This window comes from Mus pahari, chromosome 16, assembly GCF_900095145.1.
Source record: "Mus pahari chromosome 16, PAHARI_EIJ_v1.1, whole genome shotgun sequence".
Classification (NCBI taxonomy): Eukaryota; Metazoa; Chordata; class Mammalia; order Rodentia; family Muridae; genus Mus; species Mus pahari.
This window is the reverse complement of record NC_034605.1, coordinates 8,696,214-8,707,894: the sequence shown is the minus strand read 5'-3', so window position 1 is coordinate 8,707,894 and position 11,681 is coordinate 8,696,214. Positions and strand designations below refer to the sequence as shown.

The following is an 11,681-nucleotide window of genomic DNA, read 5'->3' as shown; positions in this document are numbered from 1 at the left end:
GGATTTCTGAGTTCGAGGCCAGCCTGGTCTACAGAGTGAGTTCCAGGACAGCCAAGGCTACACAGAGAAACCCTATCTCAGAAAACAAAACAAAACAAAACAAAAAAATCAAGGTGGATGACACATCCCAGAGGATGGTACCTGAGATTGTCTTGGTCTCCACAGGCACGTATACACACACACACACACACACACACACACACACACACGCCACAATGTGAGAGTAGCAGACAAACATGGTTTGACTTTTAGAACATCAAGTTGGAGCTACTAATTAACCCTTCTCAAAGACAAGGCATGTTAAATTATGTTGTTCTATTTAACAACAACAACAACAAAAAACACTTAGAGAAGAACAGATTTATGGAAAGATATAGGAGCTTTTTCACAAGACCCAAGGAACTCATCAGGTATGGTAGCTTGGATGAGTTAAAGGGAAATAAGTAGAGGCTTTTAATGAATAAACATTACAAGGCTCTGCCCAGAACTCCCAATCTTACTCATTCCTGTTCTCAGCAAGTATGTGATTATCCATAAACAGCCAATGAATCTGAATTTCCCCAAGCCAGAGCCCCATTTCTGTTGCTTTCTGGTGCAGTCAAAAGGGTCATCATACCATCCTGAATATGACCAGTCAGTCTTATCTCAAGAAGCAGCCAGCAGTGCCAAAAATCTTGGTCACCCAGACTGGTTGTAGTTGCAGGAAAGTGTGTGTGTTGGGAAGGGGAAATAGGCAATTCTAACAACAGTGACTGTGGGCTGAGTAGGTACATAAAGGAGAACAAAATTAACTAAAAATATAAAAGTCTGCAGCTAGAGAATTGGCTCAGTGGTTGAAAGCACTAACCTCTCTCCTAGACGACCCAGGTTTTAATTCCCAGCACTGAAATGGACACTCACAATCATCTGTAACTCTAATCCCAGAGGATAGAAGCCCTCTTCTGACCTCCATGGGAACTGTACACACATGGTGCACAGATTTACATGCAGGTAAAACACCAATACACACTAAAAGTAATAAAATAAAAATTAAGAGATTCATGTAAAATTCAGAATGGATTTAAAGAAAACCATGCATGTTGCTGTATGCCCATAATCCTAGCATCTAGGAGTCAGAGGCAGGAGGACCAAAGCAACTTTGACTCTAGCTTGGTCTACAGAGTAAACACCAGGCTAACCAGAGTTCCTTAGGGAGGGAGTCCTTCCTCTCCCAAAGCCACAGGAAAAGAAGTAGAATAGTGGCTGCCCCTCCCCAGCTTGTGTTGTGGTAGGGTCATGACAGGAAGCCCAAGCTGGTATTGAACTTAAGATCCCTCTTGCCTCAGCCTCTCTAAATCCAGAATTACAAACATGGGCCTATTCCCAAGCTGGGTATGGAAATGCTTGGCAAGTTCTTCCACTGAGCCATGTCCGCAGCCCTCAACAACTCCTAGTTCTAGATTTGATGAATCATTTGTAGCAATTTTATAATTTCAATACTTTAAGCACAATTCTTTAAAGCTATATTCCTACCAATCCATTATTTCAAGCAAGAAATATAAATCTAGGTATAGACAACATCTGTGTATTGAATTCTAGCTGCTGGGAGTATGGAATAGAAATTGTCATCTTCTTTACTCTTTCTAGTCTTCTTCCAAGAAGAAGCAGTTGATGGGCTAAGTCTAGTGAGCATTGGCCAATATTTTTGCTCCCAAGAGAATGAATGTACAAAGGGTGGTGTAAGCTCTCTGCTCTGAAGTGGGTCCTCCATAGAGTAGCTGGACAAGAGTTTCTTCCCTACCCCAACTCCCCACATGCAAGTCCCAAGCCTCTAGTCATATATACCTCAGATCCACCATGCATTCCAGTCTAGATTTACCACAGTGTGGATGATACTTTAATCTTCATGTTCCTTTTATGTCCCAAAAGCTTTAGTAGTCAGAAGGGAGTGAGGTGAAATTAATGAGCACCCTGGTTTCTTCCATTTTCTGTTGCTATAACAACAACAACAAAGCCTGAAATAGAGATTACACCTTGAGTCATGGTGCATCCTTATTATTCCAGCATGTAGGAGGCATAGGCAGAAGGCTATCCTATGCTACATGAGGCCCTGTCTCCACAGCCCCCTCTCCACCACCCCAAAATGAAAGTCTTCCTTAAATCTTTCTAGATCTAGGAGGCTGGAGAATTCCAAACAATGGCACCAGAGTGCTTCTCACGAAGACGTCATGTTGCTTCAGCTCAAGGAAGAGAAAGGAAGGGCAAGCAGATATCTTTGGAGCTGACAGAAAGAGAGGGGCAGCCTACTTCATGACAAGCTGTTCCCATGAGAATGGCATTAGTCACCGCTAACGGTCTAACCACCTCCTGAAGGCTCCCCTCTCCCAGCAGCACCACCACCACAGTGACAACCGAATCTCGACTTGAGTTTTAGAGAGGACAGACCACATTAAAGGACAGCCGAGTGAAGTTCCAGTTCTGTGGGTATAGTAGAAATGATCTCACACTGAATGAGGTAGTAGGGCCTACAGCTGCTTTCCCCTTAACCCTGTGTGATTCTATGGGGGCTGCTCAATTCCAAGACCACCTCGTGGTCTCTAACAACCCCCATGAGAATGTGAAGAAGACGTTTCAGACTCCTTTTCTTTTCTGGAACAATGTTCATATCTAGAGAAGCAAAATGTCCTCTCTGGAGCACAGAAAACCAGCACTCCAAGAGAGACAAATATTAAATTCTGATCTTCAACTTTTCTTTGTAATAGAAGTGACCTTTATTTTTGTTCAAGGAAAATCTCTAAATAGAAAGGAAGTGAGAGGTAGGAAGCAAAGAAGAGGAAAGAAAATATCTGTTAAGGGGAAAAGTCAAGAAATTCACCTGAAGGCTTCTCTGAAGGTCACACTGACAGATGTTTTGATAAGGCCATCCTCTCTGGTGCATGATGGGTAGATGATGCTGTCAGTCATGCCTTCATTATCCTACCTTCACTGGCAAGTTGGAGTGAGAGAAACCAAAACAATGCCCTTCCCTTTGTCCTGAGGACATGACTTTGCAAGACCTCAATTTATCTGGTCTCTGGGCTCTTCATCCTGATGTTCAGCTCACACTACGGAACAGTCTGGCTTAATAAAGCGTTTTTAAAAAAGAAAAAAAAAAGCGTTTTAAAGCCCATGATGGGGGAAGTTACAGACCCTCGTGTGGAAGCTACTGCCCCTCCTCTAAGTGGATATCAAACTGACTTCTAAATAGTATGTTTACATTTATATTTGCTCAGAGGAGAGTCGTTCCTCCTCTGTAGTGAACAATGCTAACTTCAGAGACTCAGTCTGTCAAAGCCCTGAGAATAAATGACAGTTGAGTGCCCGGCCAACAATGGAAAAGCTATGTCACTCCCTCTGAAGCACAGGAAAATCCAAGAAAACAGGGCAGGAAAAATGTGAGAGTTGGAAGAAGTGGTGGGGTGTCATGGAATTCTGCCTTCTGTGCATGACCTGGCTGTTATATCCATGAACTCATAGCAACTATGTTTTCCTATGAAAGATTGGAATCATCAACATTGTGTCATGGAGCAGAGAGGGGCCCTTAGGGCTCTGGCTCTTCCTGGGCATGTTTAGGTAGTTCGTAGTTGCTGGGGAATTGAGAAACATTTTCTATTTTCTTCAGTAGTGTAAGGTGTGCTCCTGTAAATAGCTGTTCACCTGTTCTCCTGAAAGCATCCTAATGAGACTCATTGCATCACACACAAAAATATATGAAAATAGAGATGGGCTTGGGGGAAAGACAAAGGGTGTTAGCCCAACTGGAATAGGACGTATGATCAAAATATATGATATATATGTATGAACATATAATGAAGTCTATCACATACATAATTAATAAGGCCTAAGAAACTTTAAAACTTCTAAAATTAAACTGGAACCTTTAAAAATGGATGAAAATGTGTTTTTAAATATGAAAGTGGCCTGCAAAGAATGGACATTTGGAAAATGTAGCCTAGACAAAAGGACTGAGATTGCATCTGTATTTCAATGAGATCATAAAAATCTCTCAACAATGATCTTATCATTTGGTCTACGACAAATAACAAGCGATGACTTCAGCCAGTCTGTTATACATAAGATATTTTTGTAGGAGTCTAAACACTATGTATGCATGTGTTCAGCATACAAAATTGTAAACCTTGGACATAAATGACCTTCCACAATGCAAATTCACAGTGAAAAACAAGCTTCCAAAGAGGCAAAATAAGACATGTTTAATACTGCCGTGAGTGCTAGAGGAAACCCTGGGATGAATGAGCAATGAAGATGGTGTGTGTGAGAGAGCGGCAGAGCTGTGATACTAAAAGTTAAATCCCACGAGACGCTCCTCGCTTGTGAGAGGAAAGCAAGGCTAAAAGGACAGCTACCTCCAGATGGTTCTGAAAGGCATTACAAGAGCAAGTCAGCTGTTCAAGGGAGAGGATGCTCTCCCCATCCAACTCGAGCTCACCATCCTTTTGTTGCTCAATGAGGCTTGATACAAAGGTCTAATGGTAATGCAAGATAACTTGACCACTGACTGGCCTTGCCTTATATTCCTAGATGCCAAATGATTCTCTTTTAAACCCTCCTCCTGTTTCTTGTTCCTTTGTAAATCAGGAGAGCAAAGGTAGGAAGAAGAAGAAGAAGAAGAAGAAGAAGAAGAAGAAGAAGAAGAAGAAGAAGAAGAAGAAGAAGAAGAAGAAGAAGAAGAAGAAGAAGAAGAAGAAGAAGAAGAAGAAGAAGAATTGCAGCTGTGGCCATCCCTGAAGATAAGTGTGGTAAGTGTGGTGAAAGCTTTGGTGTCTCCCAGTGTGTAAGAGAATGGAATCTAGCCCGTGGTGGAAGGGTCTATGCTGAACCACTGACCCAAACAATTCTCTGTCTTTACCAGGATTGACAAATGTGGCAAGTTTTAGTCACAAACATCTCAGCATTTGCCTGTTTCACAAATTAAGACAAAGTTATGTGTTGCATGACATTTGGTAACGATTCATGGAAAAACCTATTAGCAAAATAGGAAAGTCTGGAAAGATATGGATTTGAGTGTGCCTCTAAAGGACTCCTTAGATAGGAATGCTAAAGAATGAGATGTTCTTGCCTGTTTTAAGGTAAATTGCTTGGGAGAGATCTTGTGATCTTTGCTCTCTGACCTGAAGCTAAGTCAGCTGGATGGCCTTGAGCTGCCCCACTGTAAAGGTGAAACGGCTCGGGTGGGGGACTCTACTAACTTGGCTTGGGATCCTCCACCATGATAGTGACATGGCTCAGCCTCTCAAGGATACAGGAGAGGAGCCAGAGTCTTCTTTTATAGCAACTGGACCTTCGAGAGCTCTCTCTTTGTTAGGTCACCCTTTTGGCTGGCTCTCACTTTGGATGCTTTTTGGCTTGGAAGAACTTCATTGAAGAAACTCTGGATAAGAGGTGGGCTCTCTCTGGGCTTCTAGGAACCACAGAGAAGTGGTTGGCAGGATGCAGGTGAAACAGGAAAGAGGAGCCCTCCTCGATTTGGAGGAGTTCAAGAGAAAGGTAGACTAGCTCAGTAGTATCACACAGATAAAAAGATTTCTGAAGAGCTGGCAGTTTAGCTGCAGAATCAGGCTTATAAGTAGATATTTTGTAAATAGTTAAGAAGATAAAATGACCTGACTGAGCTAGCAGATTTTTACATTAGTTCCATGTATCTTTATGAGTACAAATATTAGTTAGATTGAAAAAGATATATATTTCAGTTAGGTTCAATCATGGAAATGGAGGAGGGAAGTGGATTGAGGGAGGAGGAAGGTGGGGAGGGGCTGAGAGGAGAAGAGGGAGGGGAATCTACAAATATGAGAGAAGAATAAAAAAGCTATGTTCAATATATGTTCATATGTTTGTTCTAAATGATGATATTGCCTTTTATTTTTTAAAAAAGGAAATAAAATTGCAGCTAGTGGCCATCCCTGATATGTGTGGTGTAAGCTTTGGTGTCTCTCAGTGTGCTAGACATACCCACTTCAATCACCTATCTGACTTACTTGGGGTTCCTGCAGCCCACAGAGCCCTTTGTGTGCCCTGTACCCATTTGCATAGACCATTTTGTAATAAAAACAGTAATTTAACCACTTGTACCTGATTACCAGGATAGTGCAAAAATGAGAGCCCCCATCTCTCTTTCCTTTAGTTTTAAATATTTCCAAAACCTCTACCACTGGCAATAAAAACAAAAAAAAAGCAAAACAAAACAAAAGAAAAACCAAGTCTTGCTAGTGAGGCTGTGGTTGTAGTTCAGTTAGTAATGTGTTTGCATAAGAGGGCAGACCTAACCAGGCGTGGTGGCGCACGCCTTTAATCCCAGCACTCAGGAGGAAGAAGCAGGCAGATTTCTGAGTTCGAGGCCAGCCTGGTCTACAAAGTGAGTTCCAGGACAGCCAGGGCTATACAGAGAAACCCTGTCTCAAAAAACAATCAAACAAGCAAACCAAAAAAAGAGTGCAGTCCTGAGTTTGGGTCCCCATTATTCACATAAAAAGCTGGGAGTTGTAATGTACCTCTGTGATGCCAGTGCTGAGGAAGCAGACGGCTATGGATCCCTAGGGGCCATGTGAGGATAGCCAGGCCGGCTGGCGCAGAGAGCTCCCAATTCAATGAGGGACTCTGTGTCAAATGATAAGGTAAAGAGAAAGTGACAAAGAGACCAGATTTGGATTTCTGGCCTTCACACACACACACACACACACACACACACATACGTACATACCACATACATACCACATACATACCACATACATACCACATACACACCACACACAAACGCACATACACACACATACATACACATATGCATGCACACACAAACACATACAAACATACGTACACACACATACATACCACATATACACCACATACTCCACATAAAAACTAAATAAATAAATGTAATACTTTAAAGTGTCATGCTGCCAATATAAAACAACACAGAGGGAAAACAAACCAATTTATTCTAAAAGGGAGGAACGAGGTACAGATCATGGAACAGTTGACTAAAGCAAGACTGAACCATAGACAAAGCTCTATGTCTAGTGTCTAGAATACATAGGCTTGGGTAGCCATGCCCCTGTGACCCTGCCACCTGCGGCACACATAAGACAATACTATAGACAACCACTTCCGAGTCAGAATTGCAATGATGTCTTCGGCAAACTACTCTAGTCCCCTTTGGCCAGGAGCGTCTAAGTAGTACCATCAGCCTAGGTAGATGGGACTGTGTGCCCCTGGGCTCCTGGGTGGCCTTCATGTCTGCTATGCTTGCCCTTTCACTCAGTGACTACATGCCAGCCCTTTGATGATCTGCAGCCATGACTGACCTATGTCTACACACCATGGTGTCTTCTGCTGAGTTGTTTTAGTATGCTTTTCTTCGTGGTGGAAGCTTTCTGGAATCAAAGACATGAGGCACAAAGGTGTTCATGCCCCCAGGCCATGTCTCCTGTCCACACAAAGCGCAGCTTCTTTCAACCTGCCCATGTGAAGGACTTTCTTCATTGTCCTTCAAGGCCATCCCAGGTGCAGCGGTAAGGCCCCCTGCAGTCTATTTCCATGTGATTACATGTTGGGTGGCATGTGTGTAGGGGAATGTGGATGCCAGAGGTTGACTGTATTGCTTGATTGTAATCCTCTTTAGTTATTAAGTTTTTCACTGAACCCCTGTCTCCTCCCAAGTGCTAGGATTATAGGAGGACCACCACACCCAGTGGGCTTTTATATGGGTGAACTCTGGTCGTCATGTTTTCGTAGCAAGTGCTGCGTCTTCGAGCCATTTCCTCTGAGCCCAATATATCAATATGTTAGACTCAGACTTGAACATCGTTAGTAATAAAGATACACAGAGCTAGGAGACGGCTGCATGGGTAGCGTGCTTACAGCACAGGCAGAAGGTCCCTAATTTAAATCCCTAGGCCCAAATAAAAAGCCTAGTGTGGTGGCCTGGGCCTGTCATACCCATGCTAGCCGTGGCTCACTGGCCAGCCAGTCTAGCTGAGCTGGTAGTTCCAGATCAGTGAGAAATCCTGTCTCAAAAAAGAAAGAACAGGACTGGTGAGATGGCCCAGTGCGTAAGAGCACCTGACTGCTCTTCTGAAGGTCCGGAGTTCAAATTCCAGCAACCACATGGTGGCTCATAACCATCTGAAACAAGATCTGACGCCCTCTTCTGGAGTGTCTGAAGACAGCTACAGTGTATTTACATATAATAAATAAATAAATCTTTAAAAGAAAGAAAGAAAAAAAGAAAAAAATAATAAAAAAAACAAAAGAAAGAAAGAAAGAAAGAAAGAAAGAAAGAAAGAAAGAAAGAAAGAAAGAAAGAAAGAAAGAAAGAAAGAAAGAAGGTAGAGAGTGACGGAGGAAGACATCCAACATTCATCCACATCCGGCCCCTTCTGCCAGGAAGTGAACGGTCTTCCTCTGCGAGCACCCACCAACATGTCTCATTATACCTCTAAAGCACTAGAGCCAACCCGCTGTGAAACCAGACCTTCAACCCTGCCACCCAAAGCAAACCTTTTGTCTTCTTAAGCTTATTATCTCAGGTATTTGTCTATAGTAACAGAAAGCAGAGGACCATCACTATCTCTCATAAGCACGGAAAGGAGTCAAACCCAGGACCCGTGGAGTTGGTCATTTATGAACTTGGACCAAAACTTCCCAAAATTGTCCTTTCTTCATTTGTGAATGAGTAACAGCCCTTGGAAGAAATAAATTAAATCCGTAACTCCTTCTTTCTGGGGTTTGGTGCGTATAGAGGGCTTGATAATGGCCTCATTTGTTAAAGTGGAGATAAGGAGAGAGTTCCAGTGAGACTCTACACTGAAAACTAAACCTGGCAAGGTCGGAATCACGCCGGGGAGAGAGCAACAGTGCCGTGCTCCTCATAAAATCGTCTTCTTGTAAGTCGGCTGAATGCATAGACTAACCACACCAGCCTCTGCCGGGCAGAGCTCGGTTCTCAACACAACTCAGTACCCACCATTTGTATAACTTCAGGGTGTTCTCTAACCTCCGTGTGACCGGGAATAAATATGACGGCTGATGCTAAGGTTCCTAGCTGCACTCCCCTGCTACCGTCCTAACCACGTTTTAACGTCTGAGCCAGAGCCATGCCACCTTGCATCATTTCTGCCCCAGAGAGTGAGAAGTGTGTGACTCAAAGGGTTACTAATCCCTCGAAACCCTCAGATGACAGATAAACCCGTTTCCCGATCGTGCCCCACCTTGGCTTACATGGCTTTGATGACCTGATCACACACTCTGGGGACCACATGAAGGTCGACAATCAGAGCTGTACTCCCCATCAAAGACTTGCTTCTGCTCGTGTGTACGGCGGACGAGATAAAGGACACTAGGGGAAGGATGATGGACCTCCATGCAGACATCACTCAGACCAAGTGCCGCCTTCTGCTGTTTGAGGGTGGGAACCTCATGATTGGAAGGATGAAGACATTTATCAGGTCCCTTTAGGTGTGTGCATACAGAAGCTTGGAATTAAAAATAGCTTCACATAAGGCACAGAACTTGTAGGAGTGGCCAACCAATGACTGGTCCAGTGTGAGACCCATACCATGAGAGGGAGCCCACTCCTGACACTGTCTGTATGGCCAGGATTCAGAGGCTGGATAGCCCCGAGACCAAGGACAGAAGGAAACATAACTGGGGCGGGGGGGAAGGCAATGAAAGGATTCCTAATGGTGTTCTACTGTCCTTGTAGATCTGAAGCTAGCTAGATCGTCATCAGAGATGCTTCATCCAGCAAGAGATGGGAGCAGATGCAGGGACCCGCAGTCAAACGTTAGGCGGACCTCGGGGAATCCAAAGGAGAAGAGGAAGGAAGGATTGGAGGAGCCTGTGGGGTCAAGAGCTCCATAAGAACACAGCCCAGAGAATCAACCAAGGAAGGTTCAAAGGTGCTTTCTTAGTCAGGGTTTCTATTTCTGCACAAACATCATGACCAAGAAGCAAGTTGGGGAGGAAAGGGTTTATTTGGCTTACACTTTTCACATTGCTGTCAATCACTAAAGGATGTCAGGACTGGAACTCAAGCAGGTCAGGAAGCAGGAGCTGATGCAGAGGCCATGGAGGGATGTTCTTTACTGGCTTGCTTCCCCCGGCTTGNTCAGCCTGCTCTCTTGTAGAACCCAAGACTAACAGCCCAGAGATGGCACCACCCACAAGGGGCCCTTCCCCCTTGATCACTAATTGAGAAAATGTCCCACAGCTGGATCTCATGGAGGCATTTCCTCAGCTGAAGCTCCTTTCTCTGTGATAACTCCAGCTGTGTCAAGTTGACACAAAACTAGTCAGTACAGGTGCTCATAGAAGCAACAAGCAGGGATCCTGCCTGGGTCTGAGCTAGGTCCTTTAGATGTATATTATGGTTAGGGAGTCTGCCTGGGTCCGAGCTAGGTCCTTTAGATGTATATTGTGGTTAGGGAGCCTGTCTGGGTCCGAGCTAGGTCCTTTAGATGTATATTGTGGTTAGGGAGCCTGCCTGGGTCCGAGCTAGGTCCTTTAGATGTATATTGTGGTTAGGGAGCCTGCCTGGGTCCGAGCTAGGTGCCTTAGATGTATATTATGGTTAGGGAGCCTGCCTGGGTCCGAGCTAGGTCCTTTAGATGTATATTATGGTTAGGGAGCCTGCCTGGGTCTGAGCTAGGTCCTTTAGATGTATATTATGGTTGTGTAGCTTAGTGTGCTTGTGGGTTGTGTGCTTAGTCTCAACAGTGGGCATGTGGACTGTCCCTGACTCTTTTGCCTGCTTTTGGGACCCCTTTCCTCCTGCTGGGTCGCCTCATCCAGCCTTGATATGAGGGTATATTCTTAGTTTGACTATGACTTGTTAGGAGGGGTTTGGTTGCTATACCTGGGAGGCCTGCTCTTTTCTAAAGGGAAACTGAGGTGATGTGGTCTGGAGGAGAGAGGGCTTGGAGGGGAAGGACTTGGAGGGAAACTGTGGTCAGGATGCAATATATGAGAGAATAGTAAATTTTTTTTTAAAGTAAAGAAAACGGGCAGTGGTGGCGCACGCCTTTAATCCCAGCACTCGGGAGGCAGAGGCAGGCAGATTTCTGAGTTCGAGGCCAGCCTGGTCTACACAGTGAGTTCCAGGACAGCCAGGACTACACAAAGAAACTCTGTCTCAAACACCCTGCCACCACCACCCTCCAAAAAAAGTAAAGAAAAGAAAAATAGTACACGAAAGCCATCAAGCACTCACAGAAGCTACAATTCTGTTTCTGCGTGTTGCAGGTAAGATCCAAAGACTGACTCCTCCTGAGCAGATGCGCTGTCACTGAGCAATGCCCTCAGCTATACACAAGTCTTAGGCTAGGGAATAGGTGGTAGGGCAACCTTCTAGGCTCTCAGCTTCGAAACCACAAGGGGAAAATGCAGCTAGAGCAGGAGACAAATCTCACCTGAGATGACTAAATTTCAACCAATCGGTGTAATTTAAAATTAATGAAAATATTGCTAAACAATCAAAAGAAGCTGTATCTCATAGATAAGCTTAATTTAATTCCAGAGAATTCTGCATCTTTAAAAGTTGAACAGCCGGGCGTGGTGGCGCACGCCTTTAGTCCCAGCACTCGGGAGGCAGAGGCAGGCGGATTTCTGAGTTCAAGGCCAGCCTGGTCTACAAAGTGAGTTCCAGG

General features: G+C 44.3%; 1 pseudogene; it reads left to right on the top strand.

The window, feature by feature from the left end:
* The first annotated feature begins 9,384 nt into the window (after positions 1-9,384).
* The window catches only part of LOC110334242, a 4,925-nt pseudogene continuing 2,628 nt past the window's right edge, over positions 9,385-11,681 (top strand).